Source organism: Cyanistes caeruleus, chromosome 5, assembly GCF_971803275.1.
Source record: "Cyanistes caeruleus chromosome 5, bCyaCae1.hap1.1, whole genome shotgun sequence".
Taxonomy (NCBI): Eukaryota; Metazoa; Chordata; class Aves; order Passeriformes; family Paridae; genus Cyanistes; species Cyanistes caeruleus.
The window spans coordinates 11,112,394-11,135,437 of record NC_141705.1 but is presented as its reverse complement, the minus strand read 5'-3'; the positions used below and the strand labels follow the sequence as shown (position 1 = coordinate 11,135,437).

Below are 23,044 nucleotides of genomic sequence, written 5' to 3'. Positions count from 1 at the left end.
AAAAGTGAATGGAAGAACCAAAAAGGGAAAAGCAAGCAGGGTGTGATTGTCACTCCAAATTCTCATTTTTAGTCTAAAATGTTTATAAAAAGTGGAATCTTAGCAATTATATCTGGGTGTTTTTGTTTTTGTAGCTAAGTGATTTTATTTGACACAGCTTGAAGCCAGTTATGTTTATACAAGTGCGTGGGTTTAAGATGGAGAACCAAAGTTTGCCAAAAGCAATTGAACCGTAAAAGTCACTGGAAGTTTTCATATTCCACCAGAAGAGGAGAAACACAGATACTGGTGCTGTGCTCTAACCAGATAGCTGAAAAAGAAAGCTGGGATTTTGCTGGTCATATTTTCTTAGAAATGCTATTTCCACAATACTTCAAAGCAAACCCTTTTTGTACTAAAGCCACTTCTGAAGCAGCAGCCATCAGCGGAAGCAGGATGAGACAACAGAAGCAGGGGGAGGAAGGACAAACCGCAACGCCAGAAGGAGATGTCTGCTCAGTCAGAGCCTCTCCAACATTCCCTCCTTTGAACACTCAGCTGGATATTTTCCTCCTGAAGACTTAGGCTTTAATAAGCAGAGATTTCTACCTCACTCTGAGCAGACTGACTCCTGCAAGTCGCGTCCCTCATCGGCCGGGGCTTGGGAGGCTGAGTGTGGAGCTGACTCAGGACAACGATGTGCTCCCTCCAGGGAGCAAAAAGTGACAGCAACTAAAAACTGAAAGAAAACAGTAAGCACCTCCCAGCCTGACAGCAGATGGTTTTCAAATTCTGGCCATTTGAGAGGCAAAAAGGAGGGAGAGAAAGGGAAGGTTGAGTGGAGGTGGCAAAGCAACCAATCCTGCAGCTGCTTTCAAAGGTGAATAGGTGATGTACATGTCAATTTTGCTATGACTGTAGAATTGAATTTTGAAGAGAGAAAGAGAAGAGGAAGAGATCCAAATATAAGTTTCTACGGAAGGGCAGCTTTGGGTGACCATGAAACTGTGATTTGAGAAAAACTATGAATATGATAAGTGAAGCAATGTTATTTTAGCATTTAAAGCTTCCAAGAGATCAAAACTATTTTTCATTACTCACTTTATGATCATCATACTGTATTTGAGATGGGGAAACAGAAGCTTTTAGGTCACTGAAGAGAGCAGCCAGGAAATTCAAGCTACCCTCATGAATAAATTTCCTTTACTATTGTTTAAGTTTACTTTGTTTAGACATCATTAAGCATTAGCATGAGGAAAGATCAATCTTTTGTGTAGGAAAGGGTTAAAAAATATGAAAATGCACACAACATAAATAGTTTGTGTTCAATCAATGAATATGGCTGAAAGTAACATTGAGGAAGTGATGCTACTTATCATTCTCGTCCTATGTGCGACCAGCTATCTCATTCCTCATGGAAATCAGTCCAACCTTTCACCTGGCAATCAAACCCAACCTCCAAACTGTTCACCTAAGAAAGAGTGCTTCTAACATGCATTATCAATCTTCTTTCTTGAGTCTTAAGCCCATTTTTTCTGGTTCTACCCACAAAATATATTGGGAACATGCTGCTTTTCTCTTTATGGCAGCCTTAACATACCTGAAAAGTATTATGATGCCTCTCCTCATTCTTCTCTCTGCTAAACAACTGAAACCCCTTCCCCAAACTCTCACAGGCTGCATCCTCAGAACTTCTGAATATTCCTTTTGCTATTGTACTGAAATCTCTTTTATGACCCAAATTATCCCTCAAGCACTGTGCCCCACACGAGACACTGCTCTAGAGACCTGCTCAAGGTTTTTTGGGCACTGAGGATTATGTTACATCTCTTCTAGACAATGCTCCCAGTAAAGTGTTTGCTGTTACCCTGGCTTGCCATCAGCCTTCCGCCTTGGCAAGGATCTCACACTTTAGAGTGTACACAGTTATTTGATTTTTTTCTGTAGGTAACTCAACTACATGGAAGGTAACACGTTTACCTTAAATTATTTCTATTACTTAAACACGGGTAAGGGAGGGCAGGGATGACATTTTATAATGTTACCGGCCTTCAGCTTGTGCATAAGCAAAAAAACACCATTAAAAAGCTCTCCAGGGTTTCATCACCAAATTTATCATACCAGAGATGAAAAACAAGTGGGGAACATTCACCCTAAGTGCCTAGAATAATAAACCTTTTTGTCATCCGGGCATGAGACAAGTTGACAAAATAGCTGCGAACATCCCAGCTGGTGGCTGTCTGAAGAAACTGCTTTGCTCCAGGTTGAGAGACCCCTTCCCACATGCCAAGATCCTGCAGAAGGGCTGCCAGCTCCTCCCCCATGTTCTAAAAGTCAGTTTTATAGCAGAAAAGCAGAATGATGGAACAGGAAGGATTTGCAAGGGAAGGATTTGCAAGTGGGTCATACAAATAATGTGCTTAGGAGCCCAGGAACAACCTTCAGCCTGGCCTTGCTCCGCCTCTGCTTAAGCACAGTTTGAATAACAGTGTCAGCACATGGGGAAAAAACATGACATAATCCAACACCTCCTGATATTACTGCACATCACTTTAACCAAAAAATAGCTCTGGGTTTGCCTGAAGTATTAGCAGTGACAATATATATATATATATATATATTTGGTCCAGCTGACCTTATCCTTTCATGACAAAAGAAGTTGTGATGAGGAAACACAGCTCTGCTAATATGACAAATCAGGAAGTTGTAAAGAAGTGGGCATATGACAAAGCCTAATTATGGAGCAGCAATAATGGGTTATTGGCTCCTGTCAGTCCTGAATTGTTACATAAGTTCAGGCAGGAGAAAAAAAGAAAGAAGTGACACTATACAAGCCCTTCACAATCAGCTCACCTCAACAGAATGACATTGATCTCTTAGGGCTTGGACATACCTTGGCACAGTTGCCAGGGTTATCCCTCTCCCTCCTCCCCAAGCATGGAAGCTGAACCAGTCTTATTTCATCTGCTGAGCCATTGTGGCTGGAGGAGTCACATTAATGCAGAAGATCCCTGTTTCCTGTTAGTATTTAAATGCCAAGCACTTCAGCAGCTGAATCTTAAGCAGTTCAGCCATGCATGGGTAGAATTAACTTCAGCTGGCCAAGAAGGGTACATCAGCTCTTAACCAAGGGTTTGACAGGCTTAGCAGTAAAGAAGTCTGTGCAGAACTTGTCCTAAGATCCTCCTTTTCTTTCTTCTTAGCTTATCACCATACATTTTCACAGGAAATAAGTGATCCTCATTACAGCTTTAGATCTAATCATGTTGAGTTGTTGAGCCATTTAAGTGAGAAAAGAAATCAAGTTCTTATCTCTTTAATGCATGTCAAAGACTGGCAGTTTAATTTAGAGAGTAGCTGTAACATGCCATCCAAATAACAAAAAAATTTGGGAAACTCAGGACAAAAAGTGATTCTGACATTGTTAAGAGTTTAAACTCATATAGTATTTCTCTACTTCTTTTTATAATCTGGCATGAGATAAATCATATCATATCATATCTGTGGGACAACAAGATGCACAATTGAATATAAATAAAAAACTGCTGATGCTCTCTCTACATCCCCCCTTCCCTTCTCCAAGATACTTGCAGGGTGCTTTCATCTTAACTATTTCCTGATTAGAGAACTTGTGATCCCTTAGGCCAGGCTGGATGTTCTCCTTGAAATGAGTCACCAGCACTGAGAATAACTGGAGAGCCACTTTCTGAGATACTGAGATGACTTTCAGTGCAGTCTGTACAAATGAAAGAAGCACACAAAAGTGTGCAAGTAGGTATTTCAAATCAGATGGTTATTTTTGGCTTTTTTTTCATCCCTGCCTTTCCTGAAAGCTGTGGTTTTACAAAAAGTAAAAGTTAACCTGGGCTGCTGCTGAGAGGGACTGATGTCATCCCTGACCCCTCATTTCCATGACTTCCTTTGGGCCAAAATTAGCATTTCTGAGCCATGGGTCAGCCAGAGGAGGGCATGGAGCCTGCTCACCACGTGCCAGTGAGAGTTTCTGCTGGTGTTGGTATCTCTGCAAGAGACTCTGCAAGCGCAAGAGCAAGGAAAGAAGAATGAGCTGGATCATATTTTGTAGTAGTAGCCCACATTTAGATTTAAAGCCAGTGTGAAACAGCAGTCTCTGGTGTAGATGTCACATAAATGTGTGTGTATGAAACTGTACATATATCTATATCTATATCTATGTATCTCCAGACAGCTGTACATGTACATACGTGACTATCCTCGTGCTGCTGTGGATGGAAACATGACAGCTACCAGAGGACAAGTGGTGGGAGAAAACATCTCTGTCTCCTGGGTCAGGCACTCAGGGTATGGCAGGAAGGCTGCAGCTCACTCCCAGCTCCTCAGAGAACAGCCCCTATTCCTGTGGGGTTTTCCTTGTTTATCTGAAGGACTCAGTAGCTATGTGGGAGCAAAAACAAGGCTGTTTTTATTATGCAGTATGCTCAGCTTCTTGGAGCGTGCCTGATTCGGACAGAGAAATTTGTAATAAAATATCACCTAAATATAAAATATTTCCTGAAGGAAAAAATTGTAATTATTAAAAACACATGCAAAATACTTCCGTGTATTACATGTGGAACAGACTCAGATGCTCTAACCTGCTGGAATTACCAGAGGTAATGTCACCAACAGCCTAAAGGTTATAATTATTTTCAAATGAAAGCAAAAGCTGCAAGTAGGCTCACCTTTAGCTTTCTCCTCCCTGGGGCAGTGCATTCCTAGCAGGGGTGTTATCCTGCACCTCTGTGGAAAGCATGATCTTCTCTGATAACAATGCAGCACTGTGCTTTTAAGGACTACAAGGCAACCATTCGAAGAGTGGGAAAGTTCATTCTGAATAATTCTGTGAGAATTAAACAATCCTGTAGTCTTTCATGTTTTACATTAGGGACATCATTTATTTTGCCTTCTGATATTTCGTTTAAGGTTAATAAATGCTACATCAGTAGAGACTATATTTTCTTACATAAATAATGAACCAATGGGCTATCATAGCCACCCTTTCCTTTTTATATTTTTGATTTGTGCTCCTACCTCTTAATTAAATAGAAGAGAATGCCAACTGGATAAACAAAAGTTGTAGCAGAGGAATGCACACAATTATCCACATCTTACATTCCAAAAGGGAATTGTTTAATTTTTTGATGTATTTTAACCCTCAGAACATTGTTCTCCAGGTGAAATTGAATACATTACAGCTCTTACTACAGTCTCTTTTCCTAGAAATAAGATTCAAGCATATTATTCAACCCTTACAGAAGCAGACTATATACATACCCTTATAAGGTAAGATGTATTTAATAAAGTTGTTTATTGGAAAAAACAGTTGACAAGTATTTTGATTTGTGCTAACGTGTGACAACCAAGAGGAATGACCAATTTAAAAAATACCTTCTGGCAAGGTTTTGAAATCCACAAGCAGCACGGAAAATTAAAGCACTGAACAAAAACCGAAACAAAACCATAACCCCACCATCACCACAAAAAAAACCCAAAGCAATAAACCCCAATATTCAAACAAGAAGAAAGAACCCATACTTTGAATGAGTATGAATGAGAAGAATGGAGTATGGAAAAGTAGAAGGTTTTGGTGTTTCCAGTTCATGAGAGAAATGCAAATGATCTGAAGCAATAGGAAGAAATCTCTCCTGGAAGCTTTTAGAATTCCCCTGCCGTAGGTTCCATGTATTGTATTTCTATATATTGTATATATAATACATGGATAAATACACATGTTGTATTTATCTGTATTCATATACATATGACCTGCTGTCCATAACACAGTTAAGTACCTGTGTCTTTTCTACCCCACAGCTTGCACTCAGCTAAACCAATTCAGCAACTGGAAGCACTACCTAGTTAGTGCTTCTGTTTCTATATGAAAATCCAACAGCTCAGAAAACGCTGAAAATCCTCACCAGGACTCAGGAGAAGTGGGCAGACTTCCCTAAATTTAAGCAAAGCATCAGGTCCCCTATAAAGATGCAGGAGCATGTGTCACACAGGAATCTCAGTGCCAGAGATGAGACATACAGGTAGACATGGATTTGAGTGTTCTTGCACACCATGGCTTCTCTCAGACATCCTCCACTGACCCAAGAAGAACAGTTGGTGTATACTTCTGTCTGTCTGTCTGTCTATCTATCTATCCATCCATCCATCCATCCAGATAGACAGACAGACAGACAGATAGATAGATACAAGCATATTCTGTAGAATATCAGGATAGCAGCAAAGGAGTGATAAGCACCAGCTAGCAATCTTTAAAGAAGCTGGGGTCAGCTCTTCCCAGATCAGCAAATGAGGTTGTTTGAATTAAAAAATATAGAAGCTTCCACTATTTTGCAACTGAGAGTCTCTGTCAGTGTAAGCTTGTTGAACTGTATGTGATTTTATTCCAGAACTACACTTGCAATACATTTTGCTAGATTAGGTGAGACCTCACTACTTTGCAGGGGAGAAAACTAGTAACAAATTAGTTTAAAGTCAAGAAATCCTATCCGATGTTGTATTTATTAATATTCTTGTGAAGAGGTATAAGCACCTATGTGCTAGATGGTTGCTAGTAAAGCAAATTTATTCTAAATCAAGGTCAATAGTGAAAGGCAAACATCTCCAGAGGGTTGTTCCTTGCACTTAAAATCCTTAATCCCTGCCCAGTCCTTTACATTGTGATGCATTTAAGGTCTTCAACTGTCAAAGAAATCAGCAATTCTCTGGACAGAAAGGTAAGGAGAGCTGTGCAAATATATTTGCAACTAATCCTACCAACACCTGCAGCACCTTGTGGTATTTTGCTGGGGATCTTGGATACAGTTTTGAAGAAATCACAGTATTTCCCAAGGCTTGATGTGCTCATTTAGTTCTGTCTTGCCTTTCTGGTTAATATAAAAAGCTAACATAAACTCCAGCTGCTCAGTGTATCACCGGCCCTTGTAAAGAACACATAAATGGACACTTGCCTAAATTAAACAGCAACCACGTGGTGGTCTGCACTGAGTGAATGTGATGTGTTTATGAACAGCACTTTCTAAAATACACTCTACCTCTCCAACTTTTAATAATATTTAACTTATCTCTTTCTTTCAACAAAAACTATTTAGGTAAAACAATACAGGAATAATCATCACGTTCCAAACACTAATGAATCTTTCTGGGAGGTCACCCACCATACAAACAACATGTATCCACACAGCAATTATTCAGCCTGCAGAAGTGATGAAGAACTACATTCCTTACAAAAATAGCTTAAGCTTATTAAACTTTGAACTATTCTTAAGATATAAGCAGCAACAAGAAGTCAGACAAAGGCTGATACCAGTAAACAAATATCAAGGAAGGAATAGAGAGCATGGGTTGTGAGCGCTGTCTGCCTCAGGGGTAAATGAAGGAGCTCACAAGGGGCTCTGCATCTTCAGAGATCTGCAGTTCCACTGAGACCCCTGGCACAGTAACACACATATTTATGTCTCTGAACTTTTCCATTGGATTCAGTGCTAACACACATGTGTAACAAACTCTGCCTGACTGCATCTCATGGGCAAACCCATTCTTACAGGTGTTCATTTCCCACTTGAGTCATCTGAGTGCTGCTGCAAGTTTACAGTTTCCATCCATCTCCATTTAAATCTCTTCTACATTCTATGGAAATAACTGCTCTATTACACTACCTCAAAATGGTAAATATATAAAATGTTTTCAATATGTAATATGATATAGCATATAATAAAAAATCAAAACAACTGAGTTTGATTAAAAAGCAGCCCTTAAGGAGATCACCTTACAATACAATATTTCATATAGAGATTTCTGCTGAAGAAAGGAATATTTCTCAATTATCTATATCTATACTTCCTGGCCAAACCTGAAATATACTTATAAAAGAATCAGGTTTTGGAAATAAATCCAAGCCAATGGTCCTCCCTGGGTTTCCTATCAAAATCTCAAATCCTTGATATTGTTTAAATGTAAGATTCATCTTTAAACAAATTAGTAAATTATTGGTTAAACCCAGATACTTCAACTTCCCAGAAATTACACTCTCAAGTGTGCACCTTTTTCAAAGACACAAGGAAAAAAAAATTTTCCCAAATTCTATCTGTAGTTTCTCATGTGATGGCTTCCAAGCCACTACACAATCAGTTTCTTCTCCTGTCTTGAGAATATGTTTTATTTTGATGGCACATTTATTTGTTGCTCTAAAATTTTAAAGAGTGGCAATAAAACTATTTTTTTTGTTTATTGAAGATTAAGAACCTCAGTTGTGCAAATGCACGACATCCTAATTAGTTAGGCACAGAGAGCGGCAGCCTAAGTAAAAATCTCACAGCTGAATGACCTCACATTTGGTATGCAAATAATTTTATATGTGACCAATATGGTAAACTACTCATAAATCAAAAAACTAAAATTATACAGCAATGCCCAGAAGAACACCACTAAGAATTTTATATCATAAACCTCATTTACTGAGAATCTGTCTCTGTCATCCTTCCTGCATTTCCAGTCTCTTTCCAAAGATGCGTTCCCTAAATAGAATAAGCCATCAAAGCCCTGAAATAGCCATGCAAAGATGTTGTGACAGACCTTTTTGTAAGCACTAAACACAAAGTAGGAGTACACTTAATATATGCAAATGCAAAGAATGATTATCTTGTTTTAAGCCTCCTGAATAAATTCCTTTAATTCAGAAGAATTACTCCTTTTACAGGGTTGAAAGCTGAGGCAGGCCATTTAGGCTTTAGCAGTGACATTGCTCTGACTAAATGCTATTGCTTACAAAGCAGTCATCTGTATCTCAGCTAGCTGCCCTAGGCTTAATGTGCAGTCAATGGAGAAATTCAGGCTTTCTAAAATAGATGTCTAGAATAGATCAGATTAATTACATCCTAGAGAAGCCAATTTGTATCCCCTGATTGTACAGAAGGTCTGCAGGGAAGGAGCTCAGCTGCAGACCTGCTCTGCCATGTGTGGCTCAAGTCAGGCAGAATGCATCCCACTCTAAGTGCCTATCAGCTTTCACATGCCTTTCATTTGGAAATCTGATCCCATGTTTACTAAAATGAAAGTGAAAAAGAGCTTTCTCATTACAGCAACATATTCAAATATAATTAGAAAGTTGATTAGTGATATGCTATACTCATATATATTTACTTCTGCTATTATTATTTACCATCATGTTCATGTCATTTTTAACTGTGTTCAACCAGTTTTGCTGAGAACAGAAGTGAGAGAAATATCTAGACTTGCATTTTCTGAAGAACCTATTAACTGGCACCACAGAGAGCCACAGTGGAGATCCCATAGAGCCTCCTCAGTTTCAGACTCAGCACTCACATGAGGCTGCTGTTACGAGCACCAGGGACAGGCAGGACTTGTGAACATAAGATGATACTTAATTTCATATTCCCATTTTCTCAACAGATGGTCTGAGTGCTTTTCTTAGTGCCTTCCAAGTACCAATTGTTGAGTCCTAATTTAGAAGTGAAGAGATTAAAACAAACTGTTTATCCTCAGTTAAGAAGCACATTCCCAAATGCTAATCTTCAAAATTGGTAAATGTAACATAACTTCATAAAAATACATTCTCATTTCACTTTAACTTTGGCTTCCTCCTGTCATAGACTCATCATAGTCTTTTTGTCCATGTCTCAAAACTGGTGTGAAAAATGTAACAGATGTGATGTATAACTCAAAGATTTCATCCCACTGTCCTAAGGAAAAGGGAGGACAGAAAGAAAGCAGTTTTGGCTCATAGCTGACACCCATCTATCAAGAACAGTGAACGTGACAGGGCACCACAAACATACTGAAAATGGTTTTAACAAACACCATGCCTCAGTGCCACAGATAAGCAGGGCTGGCATTGCACTCAGTACCTTCACTTTTCCTAACCTACCAATACCAACACCAGTTCAGACACAGAAATTTAGTTCCAGCCCCAGAGTAGACTGAATAATGCAGTTAAAATATCCTCTGGATCCCACTACTACTGCTTTTCTACACCTGATTTAGATAAGCAGCTTATGTATTTTCAGTCATTCATATCTTCAATCCATGTCCAAGTTGGCTGCCTTCTGTTTCACTTTGCCTTTAGTTGCACATGTCAAGTTGCATTCTGTCTTTGAAGGACAGTGATTGAAAGTAATCTGAAATTAAATCCTCTACATAATTTCTGCCCATGGCCTTCTGATAAGAAAGCAGACCCAAGCAGGTTCCCAACAGCAAGATTCTGTACTGAAGGACTGAAAATCTCCATGATGGAGTATCTTGGTCTCATTTCTTACAACAGGAACACTTGCCATCTGTCTTCTAAAGCAATTTGTCAGGATTCTGACCCTATCCGAAACTCATCACACATAAAAATTAACAACAGACACAGGACTCAATCAAAGAGTAAGGCAAGGCTTTAAAAAAGGATGGTAAAAGTCATATATAGAGGATAGGTACCATTCAGACGTGGTCCAAAATATCTCCAGTGTGGGGCAGACTTAAGAACAAGCATAAGCATAAACAATAACTAATATGGTTGTTTTGGGTAGGATATTTTCAAGTGAAGTGTGCAGACAAACCACTTTAATGATTTTCAGCTCAAGCAGATATATTGTCATCATTGGACTTGTGGCTAGATTAAGGTCATTCTATGTTCCTAAGTATGAGTAGGTGCTGATAGATGAACATTTGGAAAAGCAGCTGTATCAGTCACAATCAATACATCATTCTAAACCTTCCCTTCAGAAGTTACTGTTTTTGATCTGGAAAATGACACCAATCTGACCTAACAAGTAAAAATCCTATAACAGCTATATAGCAAAAGAGCAGTGGCACATTATTTATCCAGAATACACAGGTCTTGATTTGAGAGATTCTGAAAAGGCATGCATGTATGAAGAAGGTAGAATAAACCCACTCAGAAGGTAACAAAGCTAGGGCAATAGGAAGTTACATTAATTAATCCACTTGCTAGTCTTAATACACATTTTACAGTTGTTTTGCTATCTTAATAATGCTGTTTCTTAGCCCTCACACTGAGCTGATGGGATGCAGCCCTTTGATCCTCAAATTAGAAACCATGCAATTTTATGCTGACAAAATGTTTAATCACCCAGGACACAAAGTCTACCACTGTCAGAATTTGAATTCAGTGACATAATTCCATGGTGTGATCAGATACAGAAAGGAAAATAATGGGATTTTTAAAAGCCCAGATTCTAGTAATCTTTGTTACTAGTAACAAGCTGGCAGACAAGTTTGTTCTAATTCTACATTACAAGCAGAATGTAAAACAAGATAATGGCAGCAGACAATGAAAATTCTCAATTCTTTCCACTCAAAGGGCTCTCTGCTGGTGTTCAGTGCTTCCCAGCAGTTCTACTATTAGGGTCCCACGTCCCTGATTTTTCTGGTATTAGTCAATGACAAAAATTCACTTGCCTACAGGCAGACAAAGAGTTATTGTAGACAAGAATGTTAATTCTTAAGCATAGGAAGGAAGAGGCATCACCTGGTTATAATGCCAAATTAAAAACTGAATAAAATGTTTTAATCGTGTGCTGGGTTTACTACTAGTAAATACTATAAATAAATAAAATACTACACTATTAGTATAAATAATAATTCCATATGAAAATGCACTTTATATGTGAAATCAGCAACCAATGAACATTTCTTTTTCCAGGTGGCTTTTATTAATTCTGTACTTAACAGTTTGAAATGGCATTTTCCCCTTCTGCTTTGGACAACTTCCACTGGTATATGTGAAGTTTCCTCCTTACAAAAATCTCACCAGGAAGAAATTCTCACTTTAATGAAGAAACAGTGGCAAAACGAATTAAATATTTTCCTAGGTAGGCTTACTTCAGATGGTCCAACAACTACAATTTTGGAGAATTATGGCTCTAATAACAATTTCTCCAATCCAAGCAAAAACCTTCTTGTCATGCCCTTAGTCTGCTTTTATGTAGTTACACCCTGGCAATTCTCATCACAAGGTGCAGTTGCTCAATATTACTTTTATATTACTGAACTATACAAAAATGCTCTTTATTGCAGATTGTAACAAAACAACCCCATGAAGTGCTATGGTACACACAGAGCCATGCCTCGTTCCACCCCTCCTAGAGCTGGTAAGAGCCCTCTGGAATTATACACATACTTTTTGTTGCTTCATTGCACTGTGTGCAGCTGAAACGAATAGGGGAAGGATTATTTTGGCAGGAACTGAGCTGATCCAGAATTGTCAGCTCTTACAGCTGGCCCTGGTGAATGCAATCAAAGAGAAGAGCACGTATGTGTGGAGGGTCTCAGCACATCCCACATCAGTGAGAAAACCTGCCCAGCTTTTCTCTGCCAGCTCACTGGGAGAAGGGCACAGTCTGTAATTTCAGTAGCAAACAGCAGAGCACTGAGTGCACCATTCGTGTGAGGAGTGTGGAACAGCAGGTGAGATGTTTGCTGCAGACTGCTTGGCACAAGGGCCAGCTGAGGCAACGCCTGCAAACCACACTTCAAAGGTGTTGGGGCAAAAGGTCCTAGGGATGTAACACCTGGCATTATGTCAGAAAGGTTTACAGGTAAAGTAGATAAAAGCTTGTTTATCCCAGAATTTAGGAGTATTCCTAAACTCACTAGCATTGCAAGTGTTAAAAAGAGAGGGGTTGTAACATAAATAAATTGAAAAGATGCTAAAGGATTCCTACATGCTTCTCTCCCTTCCTTGCACTTCATTAGAGAAGATTGTGGGTTTGTACTGAAATCTCAGGAGTCCTGAGGCACCAGCAGGGCTGATGGGAGAGGTGACCAGTGTACCAAAATCCTTACAACTTTATTATGCATTTCTTTCAAGCATTCAGGCAGCCTGTTGGTTCTTTCCTTCCCTTTGCACCCTGAATATCTGTCATTTCTAGTTCCTACTGCTTGTCCAATTTCATGAAGTCATTAGATTTAAATGAATTATTAACATACCAAGAGCTGCTCTAAGGTACCAAGTGCTTTATAAGTCACTGATGACAACTTGCTAGAAGGGCTGAGCTTCTGCTCTCTATACACAGCTCAAACCATAGCTTGAGCAAGGGCATATTCCTGCACCTTTGATCCTGGCAGAGGATGGGCCATCCTCCTGGCCAAGAGCTACTCTGCAGTCACACCTTGGAGAGCAGCACCATGTATCTTTACTTTCACATTATTTACATGTAGTCCTGCTCTGGGTTGTTCCTTTCTCACAGAGGGAAACACTTGGAGCTCCGCAGGGAACAGCCCTTCCCTACAGCAATGTGCAGGGAAAGGGCTGGACTCCATCACAAATGCCGCTTCCAAGTTACCTCCCTGAAGCAAAAGAAGAACTTAACAAGTGTCAATGCAAAGACTGAGACTACTTAAAGCACACTCAAACCAAGCTAAGGTTTGATCCTTATTTGGCAGAGTACTTTCTCTTTATTTGGTTGTTTTTCTTTAAAGCTGGCAGAAAACACCAGAACAGCTGGGTTTTTTTGTAAGAGCTGGTATGTCAGGAAACCTAGCCCAAATGACCCTAAGTCTTGAAGATGGATTTCACCCTTTGCTCCCATAAAGTACAATAAACTTCAGGGCAATCTGAACTTGCACTTATATCCTGGAGCCTGTAGGTTTGCTGACCATAAACCAGACAGGAATCCCAAGTGCAAGAACAGCAGAGCTAGCTCCATAACACTTTAAAAGATGTCATTGTGGTGGAAAAAAATACTTTTGAAGGATTCAAAAAGGGTTGAGGAAGCCTAGAAATCCTCAAACATCATACCTCTTCAAGACAACTTCTGCTTTCCTTTGAATCTAATCAGTATTTTAGTTGTTTCTTCAGGACTGTCAGTCATTTGGGCCTTCTACACACGTATCTACTTGCCCTTGGGTTGTAGAGAGAGCTACTGTTTACAGATAAGCTTTCACTACTACTTATTTTTTTACACTCAGACCACTTTTAAAAGTTACATGGTTGGACTATAAGCAAGAGGACAGAAAAATGAGAGATCTGAAAAAATGAGGTCAAAGGGGGGACAGCTCTCAGCAAGATTTTCCACATATGCAAAATCCAGACTCAGTGTTTTGCAAACAATAAAGAGGAAGATCCAAAGGGAAGTGAATGAAATTGCAGTGTTGAGAGGCTGTGAGGCTCAGTCATTGCAGACAGACAGGAACAACAGTCAACTGGAGACTAATGGAAACTTGAGTCAGACTAGAATGAACTGTTGTATTTTTGGGTCTTGTTGAATACAGTTTGCTGCAGACTAGCTCTGGAATACCGCTCAGGATACGGCTGTTGCGAGGGGAAAGGTGTCTTGATGGCCACAAGCTGCAGGACTAGAGGCTGGTGCATGCTGAGCTGCATTCAATCCCACTGCCCTAGTCACTGACAAAAAGTTAAACAAGACTGGTCCCAAAAGCAACCCCTGAGGAACAGCACTCGTCATTCATTTACTTAAAGTCTAGTGCTTGCATAAACACTTTTCTAGGCTCCAGGGAAAGAAGACCAAGAAGCTGAAAAAAGCAAACCAAGGACAGCAGAAAGTCCCAGAGAAGATGAAAAGTTCACAAGCCACAGGAACAGACAAATTTTCCCAGAGAGGGAACAACTCTTCCTTTCCCCAGAGGACACTCGTTTTGTTTATCTGAGGTTTTTGGTGTGTGCTTTCAGCTGTCTGCATGTTTGGGGACTTGTTTTCATTAATTTCTGAAGTGAGAGACTTGAAGATTTTTTGTTTTGGGTTTGTTTTTTTAAGGTCTCCAACCATTTGTTTTGTTTTGTTTTTTTCCTTTTAAATGAAACCTTACTTGCTAAATATCCCCTTTTTCAGCAGAAATAGCTAACCTTGGAAATAGGATTGTTTTTGTAACCAGGTGGGGTCCCACCCATCTGCACTCAGCATTATTCATACTGGCCCTCACCCAGAATTTTCCCCAAGACTCTTCAGGGTGGATTTCATTCCTGTTAAGCTCAAAACAAAATGCTGTGGCCTGACCTAGCCCCTCGTCTCCACTCAGCTCTCCTGGTTCTTCCTGAAGGACCCACCATGCACCCATCGTTCTCCTCTAAGGAGACTCGCAGCTTTTCATGGTCCTAATGGCAAACACATGGTGCAGACAGAGGGCTCAGGCAAGGAGATGAGTTCTGTATGTTCTCAGAAGCTCTTCAGTCTGAACACTTTTTCCCCTTGCCAAGAACCAGATCTTTTAATTTTCCAAAGGGTAATCTTTTGATAATGCTATGTATTAACAGAGCTGAGAATCACTGAGCTTCCTAACATTTTCTCATATTCACTTTCTTCAGCCTGATCTTTCACAGCCAGTGACAAATACAGTATTTCACTCTATTTCCTAGCATGGACTGCATTACACGAATAAATCCCACTCTCCAAGGTGCAGTTTCTCTCTGATCTAGAGAACATTTCTGCTGCTGATCAGCAGAACAGCATCAGAGTGGCCCCTCTGCAGCTCAGCTCCCAACCAGCACTGCCCCTGCTCCTTAACTCATCCCTCTGCCTTTTGCATTCTCTCTCCTGTTTTCAATTCCTGACATTTCAATACTTCCTCATTACAGCCTGAAAATTTGAAAATGAAAATTACATTTTCAGGGCTGAAACCATGTCTTTTTGTTTGGTCTGACCCACAGCAGGCAGCCAGCTGGTTTGCCGCATCCTCATGAAGCAGGAGCCCCCAAACAATGACACAGGACTCTGCATCTCAGACCAGTTCCCGTTGGCAGCTTTCCCTCTCCTCCTCCTCCTGCTGCTGCTGAAATGGCACTGCTTATGGCTTTGGACCCTTAAAACCTCTCTACCAAGTGTTTGTGCAGCCGTGGTGCCTGGCTGCTGGAAGCAGAAGATGGACAGGCAGCAGAGTTTTGGGCAGGCTCCCTGCCCCTCTGGTTTGCTGCTCTGTGGGGCAGGGGCCGAGTGCCCAGCCCAGTGCCAGTGCAGCAGCTGGGGCTACCAAGCCTGTCAAACTGACACAGCACACACTGAGGAAAAGCACAAAAGTAAATATTCCATAACCAGCTAGCCAGTTCACGTGATTTCTTTATTTCCTGGCAGAGTAGATAACCTTTTGCTAAATGTATTTCATATTTTGTGACATTTTCCTTGCACCTGCTATTGCTCATTTCATATGGCGTTTCAAACTTCCTTGCTCAGACCTGGTACCAAGATGGCTTCTGCCAAAAACTGGCTGGTTAAAAAACACAGAAATTACAGATCACACCCTGCTGTTGGCCATCAACATCAACAGTTTGATGCTCAAGGCCTTAATCTTTTACTCAACAGTGTAACAGTACATTTATTTATTTATTAGCAATTAGACATTTTTCTCAGAAAACCTGTGTGACAAAGGCAGCTCTAACATATCACCTACACATTTGCACACTTTATTTATCTATCTACATCTGCATATTCATTTGTATATACCACATATACACACAAACACTTCACCATGAAGGCAGCAAGAATTACACATACAGTAACAATTCTGCCTGTCCCCATTGCTTCTTGCTCTACCTGTCAGCAGGCAAGGCAGGCACAAAGTGACAACCTGTCAAACTGTCACTGTACTGAGCCCAAGAAAGGAAAGCAAGCAAGTTTTATCTATTGCAGATGGCAAAAAAAAGGAGAGCAAAGAAATTCGCAAAAGGCAGTGACCTTGGTGTAACAATGAAAAAATGCAAGAACACAAAATGTATTAAATTTTAGTAAAACTCCATAACCAGACAAAGGGAAAACCAATGACCAACCAACTAACCAGGCAGAAAACAAACCAGCCACTTACAGGGTGTTAATGTTTTGGATGCTGAAAAGGGAGAGGTTGCAGCTGACCTTGGCTGCTACATTATGAACTTGCCTCTGAAAGAGACCTAGAGTAGCCTGCAAAGGCACACATGATCCCACAAAAAAAAAGCAAAAAAAAAGCAAACCACTTCATCTGAGAAAGCTGTTATTTCATATAAGAATCAGAGAAGTCTAAAACCACTTATTTATTCTATAACATTTCCCTGTGTAGAAAACACCTGGATTAATCTAACTGCATAAATTCCTTTGTAAAATTAATATTGAGGATTAGAATGGGACTGAAGAGTATCACCTGAGAAAGGCTGAAGCTGCAATTGCTTCAGAAAGAGTTGCCACTGTCATTGAAATGTACTGAAAGTCTCTTCCACTGCTTTAAAATCATCATCTTTTATTAATCAGCCCAACAGAACACGGCAAAAATAGGAATCTGCCTACAAAGTTGGTACATATGGGAAAAGCTCACTCCTGGTTGTTTTATGTTAAACAAACCCTACAGTAGCTCCCATTGTTTGTTTGTTTTTCCCCCCAGACTAGACAGCATGTGGCTTATGAGCCACACTGATAGATGTGATAAAGCTCCTGCCAGATCTGATTGATGACGGCACTAGGAAGTGCTGTGAAGGTCACAGTGTAATTCTCTCTTTGCAGCTGCTCCTGGTAAAAAATGGTACAGGAAAATAAAATCTGGATCTGCTAACTACTAATAACAGGGAAATTCTGTCCTTACCTTCTCCTCTCTTCCAATTTCTAACAGGAATGCCATAAGAATGTGTAACCAATGAGAGACCAGACAAGTTTCAAAGAGACACTTAAGCATCCTTTAATGGACAAAAAAAAAAAAAAAAATCTATCTACAGAAACTGGCCAAATATTTAGCCTTTATACTTTGAAGACAGTGCAGAGTAGTTTAGCATGAAAGCTGTGTACGAAAGAGCTTTTACTATTTGCTCTTCTGCAAAACTGAGATAACATACCACTACATATTCCCTGTGAAGGACTGCTATCTCTGATAATGAGAGTATACGGACTAAGCTCCTTTCCCAAAGTCTATTAATTTTAAATGACCAAGGCCAGCATGCTCACTAGAAGTGGCTACTAGCAAGCCAGAGCACCAGTCCGTCAAGTGGGACACCAAAATCCTCTTTTCCATAAATGTTGAGATGTGATGAGGACACTGATAAGAGACTTTGGGGAATTCACAAGCATGATATAATGACAGTCCCCTAATGAATAATATATATTCAGCATAACTCATGGCAATTACCTCGCATACAGTGTTGTATTTCTTGGGGGTAAGATGTTGTTATCCTTGAGACATCAGCTACATTACAGATTTGAAACCACTTGTGTACTTTTTTCTGGCACTCACTATTAATGGATGGAAATATTTTTATTCAGCATTTTGTACTCACAAAGATTTTGGCACAATAAGGCCATTACCAACATCTGTCTTAGAGAAAGATAGTCTTTGTCACTCAGCTCAAAACTACATAATGGCAGAGAGATGTTGGCAGCTGAAATCCCCCAGACAGTCAAAAAATCCCACCACTATGTCACCATAAAAGGAATAATACATTGATTTTTGTTTTTTCCTTTTTCAGGTTAGGAAAGAGATTTAGAAAAGACAGGTCTATCAGTTTGCTCCTTTTACTGCCAAACATACACCATCAATTTTTAAAATACTAATACATGTAAAAAGCAGTATCTATTGAGATCCAGCTGATATCAAAAATCCTCTTAAGAGTTTCTTTCCTAGATTTCTTGATGAACACTGACAAAATATACAGTAAGTATTGATTTATCCTTTTCACAGCCTCCTGTATTCTCCAAGACATACTCTAAGAGAGGTAACCACCAGCACTTCATTTGGACATTACTGTGTTAAGGGTGCTCAGCACCTTTGGCAGACAAACCTTACTACTCACACTAACTTATGACTGACATTTTGCTAGGATGGCAAAGGGGAAACTGATGGCAGTTCTGCCATTCAGGTTTTAATTTCTTGCCATATCTCTGGCAAATAAGGATTATGTCTGAAAAGACTGTTACTTGCTATGAGATATCCCAAGTTATGTCCCTGCAATACTATTCATCACTGCATGTCTCATATGACATGGAGAGTCAAGTTAACCTCTGATCACAGAGCATCACAGAAGGGTTTAGGTTCAGAGGGAACTTAGCAATCATCTAGTAGAGTAAGAGCAATTTAATCTAGTGTTTTAGAGTTGTTTTAGTTGTTGTAGAGCAATTTAATAATGTTTCAGAGCACTGAGGCACTACAAATGGCAGACTTTCATTCGTGCTGGTGTAACCCCTGCACTCTGAGCTCAGGGTCACTCCCGTGCCATTGCAGCTACGTGTCTTCCTACCTGCCCATACTGTGTTGACAGACTGTTCTCGGTATCACTCCATGCAGACACTCCCCAGAAAGACATCTGGGGCATTTTTCAGTCTTGAAAACTTAAATTGCTCTGAGGTCAGCTTAGGGTGCTTCACAGTATGAAAACTAATTCCTAAAACTAAATCCTCCTAGACAACCCTTATACATGGATTAGTACATTCAAGATCTGACTTATTCAGTCCTTTACTAAAAGCTCAGAGTTCATAGTACCTGAAGTCCTCTTGCTGACTTCCACATTTCTATTACTCTTGTTGGGTTTGACTATTAAGAGCTCAACTGGGAGCCTAAGAACACTTTACATTAGAAGTATACTAATCTGGACTAATACCTACTGAGTGTGTAACGCAGTCACCCGCCCAGCCCAGACAGTTTCTATACCAGATGAAACACTATTTGTCAATGAAGTGATGAGTCAGGGAAGTCAGAACCATACCAGCATCTAGGTGTCATTCACATCTAAAACCAGTTGAACTGCATAGCTGGAAGGGATGCATAATTTTGTTGAAAAATTGCCACAGTACTCTTTACTGCGACTAACCCATAACAACATAGAGTGGAAACTGTACAGGAGTTTGGAGGTGCATCCCACCCTCCCACCTCAGCAGGAGATCTGCAAATGAACACAAAGTACATCCCTTCCTCCTCCTCCTCCTCCTCCTCCTCAACCCCTCCTCAGGAAACAAAGAGCACAGCTTTGAACAAAGCAGTTAACCAGGCAGACTCCTGGATACCACACTCCCACTGACTGACCTATCAGACACAAAACTTTTGAAAATGGATGGAAATTAAATCGGTCGACTCCAGATAGCATCAACCTGAACTGCTGGCTCTTTGTCCTGAGGCAGTATCACAAGGGAGAGAGCAGCAAGCAGCAGGACAGGACAATTCCTGGGCTTACAGCAAGTTGTCTTTCACCACTGAAAGGAACAGCACAATCAGTCACACATGTACCAAACACAGCCTGTCCCATTGAGACTTCAATATTTGATTTTGGGTTTTATGTCTCAGACAGTATCTCTTCAGCTCTGAGAGGAAAAGGAAAATCAACCTTCACTAAAATTGTAAAATTTTAAAATAGTGTGAGTGGTTGATCTATTGAAGACTTGCATTTAACCCCCTCCTTGTTGGCACTGCTTCAATACTGCGATTTCAACACCACAGACCTTCCAAATCCCTTCATCTAAAAATCTACCCAAGACACGGGAACAGAAGATAACACTTTGACTTTTGATGACAAATTTCCTAGGAAACACCAAACAGTACCACATATCACCCAAGGCAGTGAGCATCTGCTCATTGTTCTGGTTGCCGGCTTGTCACCGCAATCACTGGCTGACACACAAAGAAAACTGTAGATCCTTCTTTTTCAAATCCATTTCAAATTCTTCTTAAACCCATGTGGTGTTCTATAGCCCCAGAAACACAGAATGCTCTCCCTGTGGCTCTAACGTAGAATTCGGTCTTCTTTTACATCAGTACTAAAAGGAAAAATGGTTTGTTCAAAACAAGGAAGTATTTGTGCAGCTCTTCCCATGGAAACCACCAGGAGGCATAAGGGATGACGGAAGGGCACCAAGTGCCCATATAGAAGAGCACTGATGGAGAGATCCATTTGGCTGCCAAGCAGTTCCCCTGTGCCCCTGCACTGACCATTCTCAGGCACACAAAAAAGGGTTCATCATACTATTATTTTCATGAAAGAAAAGAGTGGCCCCGTAACACTTGGAGCAAACAGTAGCAGATCACCTGCAAGGCTGAGACACTAGTTATGGAATAATCATTAATTGTTATGGATACCGCTGAGAATTGAACCAAGCCATGCCGTGACATTTTTTTCCCCATGGAACAAAACAAAGAGCTGCACAAAGAACAGCAGAATCTGTCGCCTTAAGAAGCCCTGGACTGAAGTACATTATTCAACTGGATCTCTCTGGCTTTGAGATTTATCATTTTGTAGGTGGATCTCAGCCGCAAACTTCAGTAATACAATAAACAGAACAGGCACAGCAAGCGTTTGCATCAAACTGATCATAAAGGATCCAGAGGGGAGATGAGCTAAATACTTCTCTGTTTCTCACATGTGCCTCGTTTTGCCCTTCAGACTGTGCATTTACTCAGCTGCACTGTCCTTCAGGGCAGGTGAATGCCGAGGGACGCCTGCCTGAATCCACTCACCTCCTGCCACTCCAGAGCCTCCAGGCTTTGGAGCGACTCCCGCTTCGGGCCGTTTATCTGCCTCTTTTGCCGCCCATTATTTTCCTACCGCCTAAATCTTTGGCAGGTCTCCTCTAACCCCTCGGCACAGGACACACACCGCGCGTAGCACCGACAAACTTGAGTTTCCAAAAAACCTCTCAGTGGAAGAAATCAAACCACGTCGCTGTGACCTGTTCCCCGCAGCCTCCAATGGCAGGCTGCTCCTCAGCTCGAACCTCCGTTCAACAGGAAATTAAGGAGGGGGTCGGCCCGGGAAGCCAACGGGATGGATCTGGAAAGATGGTTCTGTTCGCCTTTGCCCTGTGACTCCAGCACTGTAACATGATGCAATCTCTCAGCTGTGATGAAACGAGATCAAATGGCCAAGCCTGCAGGGAGACCACCTCACGCCCATCCCCAAAGGCAGAAAATAAGGCAGCTCGCGGCGGTAGGAAGCAGCAGCGCGGCCGCCTGGCCGCTGCCGCTCCCGGGGAGGGATGGCGGACAGGGACAGGGGGCTGCGTTCCGGAGGATCTCGGCCGGGCTCCTGCCCTTCCAAAGCCCGGCCAGGGGCCGCACCGCCCGATAACCGGGTTCCCTCCCAGCTCTTTCCATGTGCTGCTCCCGGCCAAGAAAAGCAGCGAGAGGTTTTTTGGGTTTTTTTTTTTAAGCTTTCTTTCTTTTTTTTTTTCCCAGTAAGCCCACAGCTTTCCTAGCACGGAGCTGCCTGGAGCAGCAGCGGAGCAGCGGCTGAAAAAGCCCATTTCTGAATCCAGCCCTTCCCCTCCCTCTTCCCTCCCGTGCTCCCTCTCCGCCCGCGGAGCTCGGCAGGGATGCTGCCCGGGGCGGGCGGGGAGCGAGCGGGGCCGGAGCCCTCCTACCTTCGCGGCCGTCCTGAGGCGGCTGCCGGCACAAAGCGGCCGAGCTCGGCGGCTCCTCCCGCGGCTCCTCCCGCAGCCCCGCTCTGCCGCGGAGCGCAGCCAGCGCCGCGCCGGGAGGGGACAGCGGGGAGGGGACAGCGGGGAGGGGACAGCGGGGAGGGGACAGCAGCCCGCTCCCACCGCCTCCGGGCCCGGGCCCGCCCCGCGGGGAGGGGACAGCGCTGAGGCGGAGCCAGCGGAACAAAGGCGGGGGGGGCTGGCAGCAGCCCCTGGGCAGGGGCAGGATGGGGCAGGATGGGGCAGGTGTGCACAGCATTCCCGGGGCAGGATGGGGCAGGATGGGGCAGGTGTGCACAGCATTCCCCGGGCAGGATGGGGCAAGTGTGCACAGCATTCCCCGGGCAGGATGGGGCAGGTGTGCACAGCATTCCCCGGGCAGGATGGGGCAGGATGGGGCAGATGTGCACAGCATTCCCTTGGCAGGATGGGGCAGGAAGGGGCAGGTGTGCACAGCATTCCCTTGGCAGGATGGGGCAGGATGGGGCAGATGTGCACAGCATTCCCCGGGCAGGGGCAGGAAGGGGTAGGTGTGCACAGCATTCCCCGGGCAGGATGGGGCAGGATGGGGCAGATGTGCACAGCATTCCCCGGGCAGGGGCAGGATGGGGCAGGTGTGCACAGCATTCCCCTGGCAGGATGGGGCAGAATGGGGCAGGTGTGCACAGCATTCCCCGGGCAGGGGAGGATGGGGCAGGTGTGCACAG

At 42.1% G+C, this 23,044-nt stretch overlaps 1 protein-coding gene across 5 annotated transcripts in view; it reads right to left on the bottom strand.

Moving 5' to 3' along the window:
- Positions 1 to 22,513, bottom strand: part of AFAP1 (actin filament associated protein 1) — a 114,421-nt gene extending 91,908 nt beyond the window's left edge. Inside the window, exons 1-2 of one of the 5 annotated variants that reach the window (XM_086891227.1) lie at positions 4,203 to 4,580; positions 589 to 718 (exon numbers count right to left, since the gene is read on the bottom strand). The gene's annotated coding sequence lies outside the window, so the exon portion shown is untranslated. Of the gene's footprint in view, positions 1 to 588; positions 719 to 2,872; positions 3,010 to 4,202; positions 4,581 to 21,378; positions 22,009 to 22,280 lie in introns of those variants that run through there. The other 4 variants (XR_015287487.1, XM_086891225.1, XM_086891228.1 and 1 more) reach the window with 4 other exon arrangements.
- Between the last annotated feature and the right edge of the window lie 531 nt (positions 22,514 to 23,044).